The sequence below is a fragment of the Triticum urartu genome, chromosome 3A, assembly GCF_056163025.1.
Source record: "Triticum urartu cultivar PI428250 chromosome 3A, HENAU_Tu73, whole genome shotgun sequence".
In the NCBI taxonomy this organism is placed as follows: domain Eukaryota; kingdom Viridiplantae; phylum Streptophyta; class Magnoliopsida; order Poales; family Poaceae; genus Triticum; species Triticum urartu.
Genome location: NC_141875.1, coordinates 646,487,093 through 646,499,544, shown reverse-complemented (window position 1 = coordinate 646,499,544; position 12,452 = coordinate 646,487,093). Strand labels below are relative to the sequence as shown.

Here is a 12,452-nt window from a genome sequence, read left to right as displayed (position 1 = left end):
ACATATTTTGGTTGTAAAGTACAGAGGGCATATCGAATAGTGGCAGCTTGTGACATGTCACAGGAAACTGCAAAACTTTTTTGGCTTTGTTGTGCCACGCATTCATGAGAATATTCCAGATTGCTACTGTGAAAGGAAAATAAATCGAATGTCATGTCTGCGGGGAGGTCAGGTTCTTCAATTCGCTGCAGAATATGAATTCCTTTTCTCAAAGTTATTTTTTTTGGTTCGTGTCTCACATCCAGAAAATAGTTTCAAACTCGTATCCGGAGTATAATTTTGTTTACATCTTAAGGAAAATGTGGGAACATAAATGCAAATCAGTAAGCACGTCCATCATTGGTTGCATGATGTGCTTTTCTTATTACTCGACCTCTTCTCTCTAGATGATATGCTCGTCCCCTGACATGTCCTCTTTCCATTGGATGTTGTGCTCTTCCCTTGACTCGGCCTCTTTCCTTTGGATGATGTGCTCTTCTCTTGACTCGACCTCTCTCCGGTCTGTCCTCGACTCGATGAAATGGTCTGTCCTTGGCTACATGATGTACGTACAGTGAAATAGTACATACAGAATATTAAAATCAAGTGAAAATAAGTTTGCATCTAAACCACCACTACAAAACTACTTTATATACATGTTTGGTTATTGTCTGCAGTCGAACGTCGGGCTTGGCGTCCCATTCTCCTTCCTTGCATCTCATCCATGTACATCGGAATCCTTTTATGTTGACGCCGCCCACGATTTATTAAGTTCTCATCAGGAACAATAATCGGGCCATTATATGTTGGCCACTCTTGGTTCCCGTAAGGATGAACTTGTCCAGCCCAAGTGTTTGCAAGTACTTCAGAAGAATAATATGAATGAACTATTTGATTTTCATTTAGATTCCTGTACTTGCAAACAGCAAGCAAATGAGCACATGGCACACCGGTCAGGTTTGGCTTTAGGCAGTCACAAGATGGAGCAGTATTTGGTTGGAGAGCGACCTTGTACTTGAAGTCTTTATGAATAAAAAGAACATGATCTCCATTGTGTAATGCAACCCTCTCATTGTCAACCTTGACCTCAAATATTCCAACTTCATCACCATATGAAATAACATGCATATGTCGTGCCTTGTCGGCCCTTTTAACCAATAGCTTGTCCACCCGTTTGGACCATTGGTTGCCTCTGTCAACCAAGTTAAGAGCACTTCGCCTTCTTTCTACAAACCACTCTAAGCACTTTGAAAATGTCTCCTCCACAATTGCTGCCATCGGTAGCCTTCAAGAAAGCCTGAACACATTATTTAAGAACTCGAACCCATTGCTTGTCATGATCCCCCACCGGTAACCCCCATCCTTGCATTGAAATACTTTCTCAGGCTTCTCTTGCTCATTTTTGTCTTCCTGCAAATACTTACCGACCTTTCTAAGATATGTTATTGCATCAGGACAAGTATGTTCAATAGATGACATGCCCTCCTCAAATCTACGAGGTTTCTTTTTTTTACTGCCCACTTGAAAACTTTCAAAATGTTAACATCACGAAAAGCTTTGTATAGGTTCTCTGCGACATGTTGAGAGCAAAAACGATGCACACACTCGCCAGCACTTTCGTTCCACCCAAGGTGTGGCTGCTTAAACACCCATTTAATTGCTTTGTGGCGATCTAAAATCACACACATGAACTTTCCAACACCAATTACCTCCCTCCGCAACCATCTCATGAACTAGCCCCAGTTCGTAGCGTCCTCTTTCTCAAAAATGGCAAATGCAAGAGGTATTAACCTATTATTAGCATCATATCCACATGCCATTATCAATCGGCCCTTGTACCTTCCTAATAGAAATGATGCATCCACACTTATTACAGGTCGAAGGTGGGGAACTGCTGCAATGCAAGGTCCAAATGCCCAAGCAACACATCAAAATTCTCTATGCCCTTCTAATGTCATGGGTTTTGATAGAAGAACATACTTTGTACCTGGATTTTTTACTCTAATAGCCTCGAGGAAAGGGATGAGAAGATTGTATGATCCTTCCCAGCTACTGAAAAGTTGTGCTATGGCCTTCTCCCTTCCACGCCACAACTTATTGTATGATGGTCTCGAATTTCTGTAACGTTGTTTGACCAATGCCCGCACATTTTTTATACTCAACTCTAGGTCATCCTTGAGTGCTTCACGGATAACATCTGCAATTATAGATGCCAATAACTGAGAATGGTCAGTTCTATTAGCCGGTGCACGACAAGTGTGAGAATAAGGACATTTCCTTATTTGCCAACATGAACCAATTTTTGTTGGTATTGCATACAACCTCCACATGCAACTGTCATCGATACACTCTGCTACAAGTTTAGATTGACTGCTTGTGCTATACTTCACTTCCAAGTTCATGTTTATGTGAAATTCACCAATCGCAATTTTTAGGTGCTCTTTTGAATCAAAAATTTGCTGCTCTGACAATGGTCTTTGAAAGTGTTTCTTGCATCCAAAAAAACTTTCATCTGCTGTCGTCTCTGTTAGTATAGATATGTCACCAAAGGCTCTCACACCATTCTGTCCACATGTACGCATGAATGGAAATGAATTAACATGATGCATAACTCTTGGTTCTGGATCTTCGTCTGAACTCTAGGTAGGTGCGGCATCAGAATCATGCTCATCGTCATCAGCATGTCCCATAGAATCCTCCTCTGGCTCTGTATCCTCCTGATCATATGGGTCATTGCACTAGTAGAAAAGGGGGCAAAGGTCCAGGCCGGGTCAGCCCATTAGTCCCGGTTCAGTCACGAACCGGGACTAATGTGAGCATTGGTCCTGGTTCGTGCGGCTAAGGCATTAGTCCCGGTTCACCTGAGCCCTTTAGTCCCGGTTTGAGGCACGAACCGAGCTAAAGGGTGCGATGCCCTTTAGTCCCGGTTTGTGTCTCAAACCGGGACTAAAGATTAGACCTTTAGTCCCGGTTTGAGGCACGAACCGAGACTAAAGGGTGCGATGCCCTTTAGTCCCGGTTTGTGTCTCAAACCGGGACTAAAGATTACACCTTTAGTCCCGGTTTGAGACACAAACCGGGACTAAAGGATGCAATGCCCTTTACCCCCGGTTTGTGTCTCGAACCAGGACTAAAGGTCCCATTTTCAAACTCTACCCCCCCCCCCCCCCCCCCCCGTGGATCGCCTTCTTTGTTTTGAAAAAATCAAACAAAATGATAAAAACTTCAAAAAATAAAATCCTTCGAGAGGTAGTTATATTACTACATCTACTAGTTAGGAAAATTTAAAAACTTAAATTTGGACATGTTTTGCAAAAAATGTAGGGAAAATATAAAACGGCTATAACTTTTGCATACGATGTCGGAAAAAATGTATAATATATCAAAATGTTCAGAACGAAAATCCGCTCCCGATTTTGACGGCCTACGGCCTGTTTGCAAATTTTTAGAATCCTCAAATTCTAAAAGGAAAAAAATATGCTCAAATTTTAGTTTTTTTGAATTTTTGTTAAATCTGGTCAAACTATGGTCAAACTACTTATTCAAGAAGTATTAGTGTTACTAAATAATTATTCAATAATATTAGTGTTACTAAATAATTATTTCAGTTTTTTGAATTTTGGTCAAATATGGTCAAACTGTGGTCAAACAATGGTCAAACTACTTATTCAAGAAATATTAGTGTTACTAAATAATTATTTCAGATTTTTTGAATTTTGGTCAAATCTGGTCAAACTATGGTCAAACTGTGGTCAAACTAGGGTCAAACTGTGGTCAAACTATTTATTCAAGAAATATTAGTGTTACTAAATAATTATTGTTTTTTAGAACAATAGTTTCAAACTCAAACAGTGAAATATGTGACTTCATGCTCAAGCTAAATTCCTGAGGGTTAATAGGATTGACATCTTACTATTGTCAGGAAAACAATAAGTGTAGACTTGGAAACGAGGGAGAATAGAACCCGGAAGTTAAGCGTGCTCAGGCTGGAGTAGTGAGAGGATGGGTGACTGTTCGGGAAGTTAGATGATTTGGAATGATGAGGGGTGATTAGAGATTAAAGGTTAAATTGAGCAGTGATGAGGGGTGATTAGAGATTAGAGGTTAAAATAATTCAGAAATTTGAAAATCAAAAAAAATTCAAAAAAATTCAAAAAAAAATCATAAAATTTCCTTTAGTACCGGTTGGTGTTACCAACCGGGACTAAAGGTAGACCTCCAGGCAGCGGCCACGTGGAGGGCCTTTAGTCCCGGTTCATATAAGAACCGGGACTAAAGGGGGAGGCTTTAGTACCGACCCTTTAGTCCCGGTTCTAGAACCGGGACTAAAGACCCTTATGAACCGGGACAAAAGGCCCTGTTTCTACTAGTGTTGGCAGTACTTGTTGGAAAATCATTTTTCACAGTACTATGAGTATAAGATGGAGCATGTGCCATGTCAAAGCCAGGACCACGTGAACTAGAATTTGGAAAACCACCGATAGATGTTTGATGCAATGACGAGTGCACTGCACTTCCATACCTTTGTGATTGACTTTCAATTATTGGTATGTTTCTTCCACCACTGACTTCGCTCAACATGTTTTGATTTGGCGTGATGTTAACATATAACACTATCACTTGCCACGTTGTCCGGGACTTGGTCTTCTCAAAAATCATGTTCCATCCCCTTTCCTCATATATTGGAATTAACTGAAAATAATGTGGTCCAGGAGCTCCAATATCAAAGCGAGCTTGGATATTCAGGTTTGTTTGAGCACTGACATTAACATGTCCAAGTCCTCGACATGTCTCACTCTTGATATCTTCAATAGTAGTATTCCCGGACGCTGGAAATGTTAATTTGGGAGGAATGGTATACTCCACACCCATGGATCCATGTTGCACTTCACCATCCACGTAAACCAGAATGATTAACATGTTCTTATATGCACCTACAAACATGAACATGCAGCAAGTAAATATCAAAATTTCACATTGATCAACCATAGACTCACGACCATAATTCAGGAATAACAATCCAATCATATATAAAGTGTCTGCTTGTAAACCATTGTATCAATTGCATAGAAGATTAAAACAAAGGAGATTAGATAGAACAGTACAACAACTAAAATGAACCAAGCACAAAATCAATTGGAGAATCCTAATGGCGAGCGGCTGATGAGACCATGTCGCTCCTGTGATGATCGGCGTTGCCGGGTGTCAGAGATTGCTTACCGTATGGCGAGGTCTAGGAGCGAAGACTGCATCCATACTCCTGTGATGATCGGCGTTGCCGGCTGCCAGAGATTGCTTACCGTATGGTGAGGTCCAGGAGCGAAGAATGCATCCGTACTAGGGTTTTAAACCTCGCGCAACTTCTATCTATCATTAGGAAAGACTCGGTTTAGTCGGATCTGGTGGCTCGGCGAAGCACTTGAGTGGACGCTGTCCTCGATAGCATCCAGCTGTGGACGCCATTGTAGTTAGCGTCTTACTATTTTTAAAATTTCCACCTGCCCGTCACTAGTTTCCAAATTACTGGGTTAATAATTACTATTAATAAAAAATCGGTTCTTTTCTTCTTGATCGCCAACCACTAGCATAGGGTACGTGGCTACATGCACATCCTACACGAGTACAGAGAATAATGTACTTAGTTATGTTACACGCATTTTGCATGAGCCATATCTAACGCCAAGTATTAATTAAAAGGGACACGTCCTTCAAATGGTTTGGTACCATGTGGATAATCACGGGGGCCTGCTTAATTATAGGCTCATGTGAAGTACTACAATGCAAACAGTTGATACAACTATAGGTCTATAAATAGAGATCCCTGCAGCCTCAGATAAATCACCTGCAGCAAGCACTGCTTGTGGTACCTCACTACAGCACTAGTTGTTACTCCCTCCATTCCACAATGTAGTGCTTTCTCTATCTTTAACTACCAAAACCGATTACGGCGGAAACAAAAATTATATCAGTGAATTTGTATTCGAAAGAAGTTTTCAATTATATATTTTTTCTCCCGCCATAGTTGGTCTCATTGGTTAAATTTATAGTCAAAGTTAGACCTCAGAAAGTGCGGGTGCACTATATTTTGAAATGAAGGGAGTATAAGTATTTGCAACCAGCTGAGAAAGCAAATACATTATTGTTACTGCAACACCCTTTGAATGGCGCCCTTGATCCAGGCTGCTTCTGTCGTGAACGGCCACGAGATGGTGACCAAAGCCGATGGCAGCAGCATGTGCAGGTGGCCTCCGGGGGCGCCGACACTAGCGAGAAGTTTGCGCCCTCGGTGTGGGGTGACTTCTTTGTCACCTACGTCCCTCCTATCTCACAGGTATGCATGCATGCATGCTTACACTAACATGCGCGCACGTTAACTATATGCATTATCTTTCAATGATTTGATTTTGATTATCGGGTAGAACTTTCAAGTACTCTAGAATCAAGGATTTTGAAGCTGCTACATGTTGATCAATTAGGCCATGCTTCGTGGACCATCCATGCTCTACACTGAATTTCGTCAACTTTTTTATGTACATGATATTAATTCAATACGGTCATAGGAAACCAAATACTGCGCAAATGACAACACACAGCTTATGAGTAAAATATGCTACATGAAACTTCAGTAAGGAAGTTCTTTTTCGTGGGATAGACCAAGTTAATGATTTTATCCTACCCGCACGATTGACATCCAAAGATTAATATTGAGTTGTTTCCAGCAGAGGCTGGAGGATTGGATGAGAGAGCGGGCGGAGCAACTCAAAGGGCAAGTACGTCAGGCGTTCAAGGGGGGCAAGGACGCCATGACCATAGCCGATGCACTAACATATGTGGACACACTTGAGCGACTAGGCATAGACAATCACTTCCGTGAAGAGATTGAAGAGGCACTAAACCTTGTGCATGTAGAGCAGGCGGAGATTGACGGCTCCAATAGCCTACACATCACCACACTTAAGTTTCGCCTATTTCGGCAACATGGACTTTGGGCATCTGAGGGTAAGTAGTAAGTGCATAGTGTCGCTAATCAGTAACCCTTTTGAATCAAGCCGTGTTATTTTAGCAGCTCAAAACATGCATGTCACGTCTGTTGATAAGATATGTTTGAATCAATGTGCATGCAGATGTATTTGATAAATTCAGAGAGGACCAAGGTAGTTTCAGTGAAAGCCTCGGCAATGACCCGAGGGGCCTTTTGAGCTTGTACAATGCAGCTCACATGGCAACACCAGGTGAGGTCGCTCTTGACGATGCCATCGCCTTTGCAAGGGGGGGCACCTGGAGGCTATCAAAGGCAACGTCAGGTCACCAATTGCAGAGCAGATCTCCCGTGCCCTAGACATCCCCCTCCCACGGTTCACAAGAAGGATTGAAACCATGCACTACATTGATGAGTATGAGCAAGAGGGGGTGTACGATGGCATGTTGCTAGAGCTTTCTAGGCTGAACTTTAACCTCGTTAGGATCCTTCACCTCAAGGAGCTCAAGGACCTCTCATTGTAAGTCTTCTTCTCATAAATTGATCTTTTCTCATTGATGTTTATTCTAGTTCTTCACTATAGTAAAACCAACACGTACATGTGAGTTTATTATGTTGTAGATATTGTGGTGTATGTCTTTCCGTATGCTAGCTAGATGGCTTTTTAGGACACTGACCATTTGTAATGTGCCATATTGTCTCCTAACCTTCAAGTATTGTCATTTAGGATCATTACCACCGTGTTTCTTAAGCTGAAATTGTCTTTGGAAATTATGCAAAGTGTTATTGATGCTTAGTCCGACATTAATTCTCAAGAGTATGGATGATTTTGACATTGGTTTTGGAGTGACCCGTTGTGGGTTTTCTTTCACTGTGCAAGACATACTATACATTTTTGTGATTTTTTGCAAAATTAAATAAAATAACATTGGAGACACATGATACTATTTTTGTTGCTTATTGGCATTGAAAAGGGAAAGGAATCTGGAGACGATTGAATATATATGTGTGAGAATCAATAAGTCTTGCTATGATTTTAATTTTAAACCAAATCGCATATATTCAACGAAATAGTCCTTTTGCCACATCATCATCTTGCCAACTAGCTAGACAATATACCAGATAGGGTAACCTGCCTGAAGAAGTAGAAACGTCATCGGTATTTATAAGATTGTTAGGTTAAATAACTATGTTCACATGCAGATGGTGGAGGGACCTATATGAGACCATGAAGCTACCATATGCTCGTGACCGTATGGTGGAGATCTACTTTTGGACTTATGGAATGCTCCATGAGGAGGACTACTCTCGTGCACGGATCCTATTCGCCAAAGTGTTTGGAATGGTGTCACTTCTAGATGATACTTTTGATGTCCATGCCACATTAGAGGAGTGTCACAAGCTCAATGAAGCAATGCAAAGGTAGACTACTAGTTATCTGATTCATGAGTTACTAGATCTATCTCTCACTCTCACTCCATCTCTGTATAATGATCTCTAATGGGTATCATTGTACTATTTGTTCGTAGATGGGATGAAAATGAGGTTTCTATTCTACCGGAATATCTTCACATGTTGTACATCAAGACTCTCGGCAATTTCAAAGAGTTTGAGGATGCGTTGGAACCAAACCACAAGTATCGCATGACCTACATTAAAAAAGCGGTATGGTGCCCTATATTGAGATACAGATTCACCTGTAAAGTGTATGAGCATGTGTATGTACAATTAATTGTTTTATCTCTCTTCCTAATATTTATCAGAGATACTAATTCATATGTCGCATGTGTCAAATTATGACACAGTACAAGCTGTCATCAGAATATTACCTACGTGAGGCTGTTTTGTCTAGCAAGAAATATCGGCCGAGCTTCAAGGAACATGAGGAGATATCTAACATGACCTCGGGTCTACCGATGCTTACTCTCGTGACACTAATGGGCTATGGCGATGTGGCAACCCAAGAGGTATTTGAATGGGTAGACAGAGTTCCTGGAATGGTCCGCGCTGGTTCACAGGTCACTCGCTTCCTCAACGATATGTCTTCTTACTAGGTATATATGCACCAAAATAAACACAAGTTTGCATATTAAAATGTGATATGTTGTACATTCATTGTATGGTGAATGAGCATATGTGTATACTCATCAGATGTACCCCTTTCACCTACATATGTATGCAGTTGGGAAAGCACAAGAAGGATATGCCTAGCGCCGTGGAGTGCTACATGATAGAGAACGACTCAACAGGTGATGAAGCTATGGCGGCTTTCGCCGCACTCCTAGAGAATAGGTGGAGAATATTGAACCAGGTGACCATGGAGATAGACCGTGCACTATTGCCGGCAGCAGGACAAACGAGATCATTTATCTCAAAGGCAGGGATGCCTACACCTTTGGTAGCGACCTAAAGGACCTCGTCACCGCACTCTTCCTCAATCCGGTACCCCTTTAGGCTATGTTGTAATCAACCAAGATGGATACGATGCTGCCATGTACACTTAAGTACATATCCATGATGTCCATGTAATAAGGTAACTCATCTATGTGCGGCTACAGCCTAAGCCCAGCTAGATCGACAAAATAAACACACCCCACCGAATGTATCATTATCCATGTCACAGTGTGCTCATCATATATGTTCAAGTCTACATACATTTTCCCTTAAAGAAGTCTAAATACATTTACAGTATATTCAGTTCATTCCTTTAAACTGTCATCAATTGAAATCAATTTTTACGATGTCATAAATTCATTCTAGCCAAACCTGGAGTGCTGACAAGTGCGTGGAGAAACCGGTTGCGAAATAAAAACATGCGATGCGGCACCAGCATGACAGAATGTAGACAAATAAAAGATAAAATGCGGCACAAGTTGGGTTAATGGGGTAAAATGGATGAAAATACTGGTAGAATGGATGAAAATAACTTGAACGAGGTAATCCAAATCAACATTTCAGAAGATGAGGTAAAAAATGGAATATACTCTAATAATATATAGAAGACCTTAGACCTAACTTTTGTTGGTAGTATGCAGATCTCTTTTGCTCTCGTTTGTGTATACAATCATGTACCCCAAAATTTATAATTATTATCCCCAAAAAAGGTACAATTCTTCAGGGATTTACATGGGTATTAATCATATCAAGTAACCCATCTCTGTGTGGCGAAATACTGAATGCTTCTTCTCTCTCTTTTTTGTATCTCCAGCATGCATATGCATTGTGAAATACTGAATAATTGTGCATACAGTACAATCAAACCAAACAGCAGTTGCTATTCCTCGAAAAAAAAAATGTTAGTGTCTTGCAACAAATGCACTGATTACAGATTTGACGGTGCTAGTAGCGCTATCGTGTTGCAGGCAAAATGTACACATGTCAGGCCAGCCATTATTATGTTCACAGAAAGACATCGGCAAGTTCTCTGGCATTATATCAAATACTGCGATGTACAAAAGAAATACTCCATTGTACAACTATTCTAACTAGCACTGTATCCAAACCTGAAACTATTGTGACTAGCGCTGTGTATACAAACCAGAAACTATGACTCCGGACCAAACTAACTACATGATGGTAATGGGGAATCACCAAATCTCACTAGGCCTCTTAGCGATGCCAGTTTATCATCATAACTCTGGAGTTGTTTCGAGTAACAATGACTTGCGACAAGGTGATAATCAAATCTCAGTCACTACGTCACTGCGCCTCTTTGACATGTTGCTCATCACCATATACGTCCGCGAGTTCTTTTGAGTAACACTAAAATATCAATCTGCAAGAATAGACTGGCATCACCAGACTCCCTTGCGCGACAGTGAGATGACCATCTCATCATTCGATGGCCGCTTTGTCGTGACTGATGGCGAAGCTGCAAGAGTATTTAACTGACTGCTGTGCTTCTACTCCATTGATCAACCAACCAATGCAATAAACCAAACAAGAACCTTTCAGATTTCAGAATATTTGCTAGATTATTGGTGAATATAATAAATACAGTAACTGGTGAAGACTCTTGAGAGATTTGGTCAGTTGTCAGTTGTCACTCACCAGAGCCTGAGCTGTAGTCTACTTGTTTAATCTTCTTATATGGACTAGCCTCGTCCAATGTGAGTCTTCTCTTCAAACCAAGGGTGATCTCATCGGTAAGTAGCTCTTCGCCTCCTTTTGAGCGAGCGGAGCTGTTGTGTTGGAGCTTACTCTTCTTGGAACAATTTTCGGTCTCCAACCCAGGCTTTCGCTTTGAGGACAGAACAACTCTGGGCTCTAACAGAGATATTATTTGCAGATTCAGATCAAAATTTCGTGGAAATATATTTTGTTTAACTTCTTCAAGTGCAGTGGACATAAACGCATTCTTGTAGCATAAACAGATGACGTACTGAATCACATGATCAGGAAATAACACTTGATGTGAGATAATTGCTTCGCAACAACCACATGAAAATGCTGCAAATCTATGAACAAGAACAGTACAGTCGAGTTGATAGCTACCGCGACACTTTAATATCCCAATGCATTCAGTGATAATCAGTATCCAACTTGCTCAAATAGGATAGTACTTAGTACTACTATATAATTTGTACTAACATATGAAACTGAACAACTGGACCCTGAACAATTATTTATGCTACTAGTTTAAAGGAGCAAGAAAGTCAGAGAATCAGAGAACAGGTGCTAATGACATCTCGCGCGCACAATGTAGCTTCGATCGCCGCAAATAATACATGCAATCTTCCAAGAAAGGGAGGCGCACCTGGAGGCGAAGGCACGGGCCCGCCGTCGACGGCGACGGGCGCGGCAGGGTCGGCACCCGTGGGCTGCCCGCCCGCGGCGAAGAAGGCGAGGAGCTCGCCCCAGGTGACCGTCAAAGAGACGTGGCCGGAGCCGCAGCTGAGGAAGTAGCCATTGAGGCCGACGGTGGCCGGGTCCAGCCCCAGCGCGAGGCCCACCTGGGCGAGGTCCACCCCGTCGCCTCCCTCCACCTCGATTGCCACCGACGTGGCGACGTCGGGCGGCGAAGCAGACCCGCGCAGGTGCATGGTCAGGAGTGACGGCGAATCCATCAGCGGCGCTTCTGCCTCGCACTATCGGAGAGAGAGAGGGAGCGGAACAATGGCGAACGCTCTGGTTGCTTTCTCGCCGCCGCCGCTGCTGCTGGGTGCTGGCGCGTTGGTCTGAGTCGGAGGGGGTAATCGGGACATGTACGTACTCTCGTTGTTTGCGTGCGCCAAACCTTGGACATCAACGGCAAGGCAGTCCTTTTGGGCCCAGGCGCGGCGGCGCCACACCAAATGTTTTTATATCTTTTTTTGTTTTTTATGCTTTTCTGTGTTTTTTCTTCTTTAAAATAATTCGCCATTTCAAAAAAATTCCAAATCTATCAATAAATTTTGATAAATTTTAAAGGTATTACAACATGCTTTGTGGATTAAAAACTTGCTCATGATTAGAAAAAAAACTGTTTGCATTTTCAGAAAAATGTTCACAATTT

At 41.9% G+C, this 12,452-nt stretch overlaps 2 pseudogenes; one reads left to right on the top strand and one right to left on the bottom strand.

Annotated features, from left to right (window-relative positions):
• Window positions 1–6,140: 6,140 nt before the first annotated feature.
• Window positions 6,141–9,412, top strand: LOC125549007 (eudesmanediol synthase-like; annotated as a pseudogene).
• A 1,340-nt stretch (window positions 9,413–10,752) lies between these two features.
• LOC125549006 (uncharacterized) lies at window positions 10,753–12,039 on the bottom strand (annotated as a pseudogene).
• Between the last annotated feature and the right edge of the window lie 413 nt (window positions 12,040–12,452).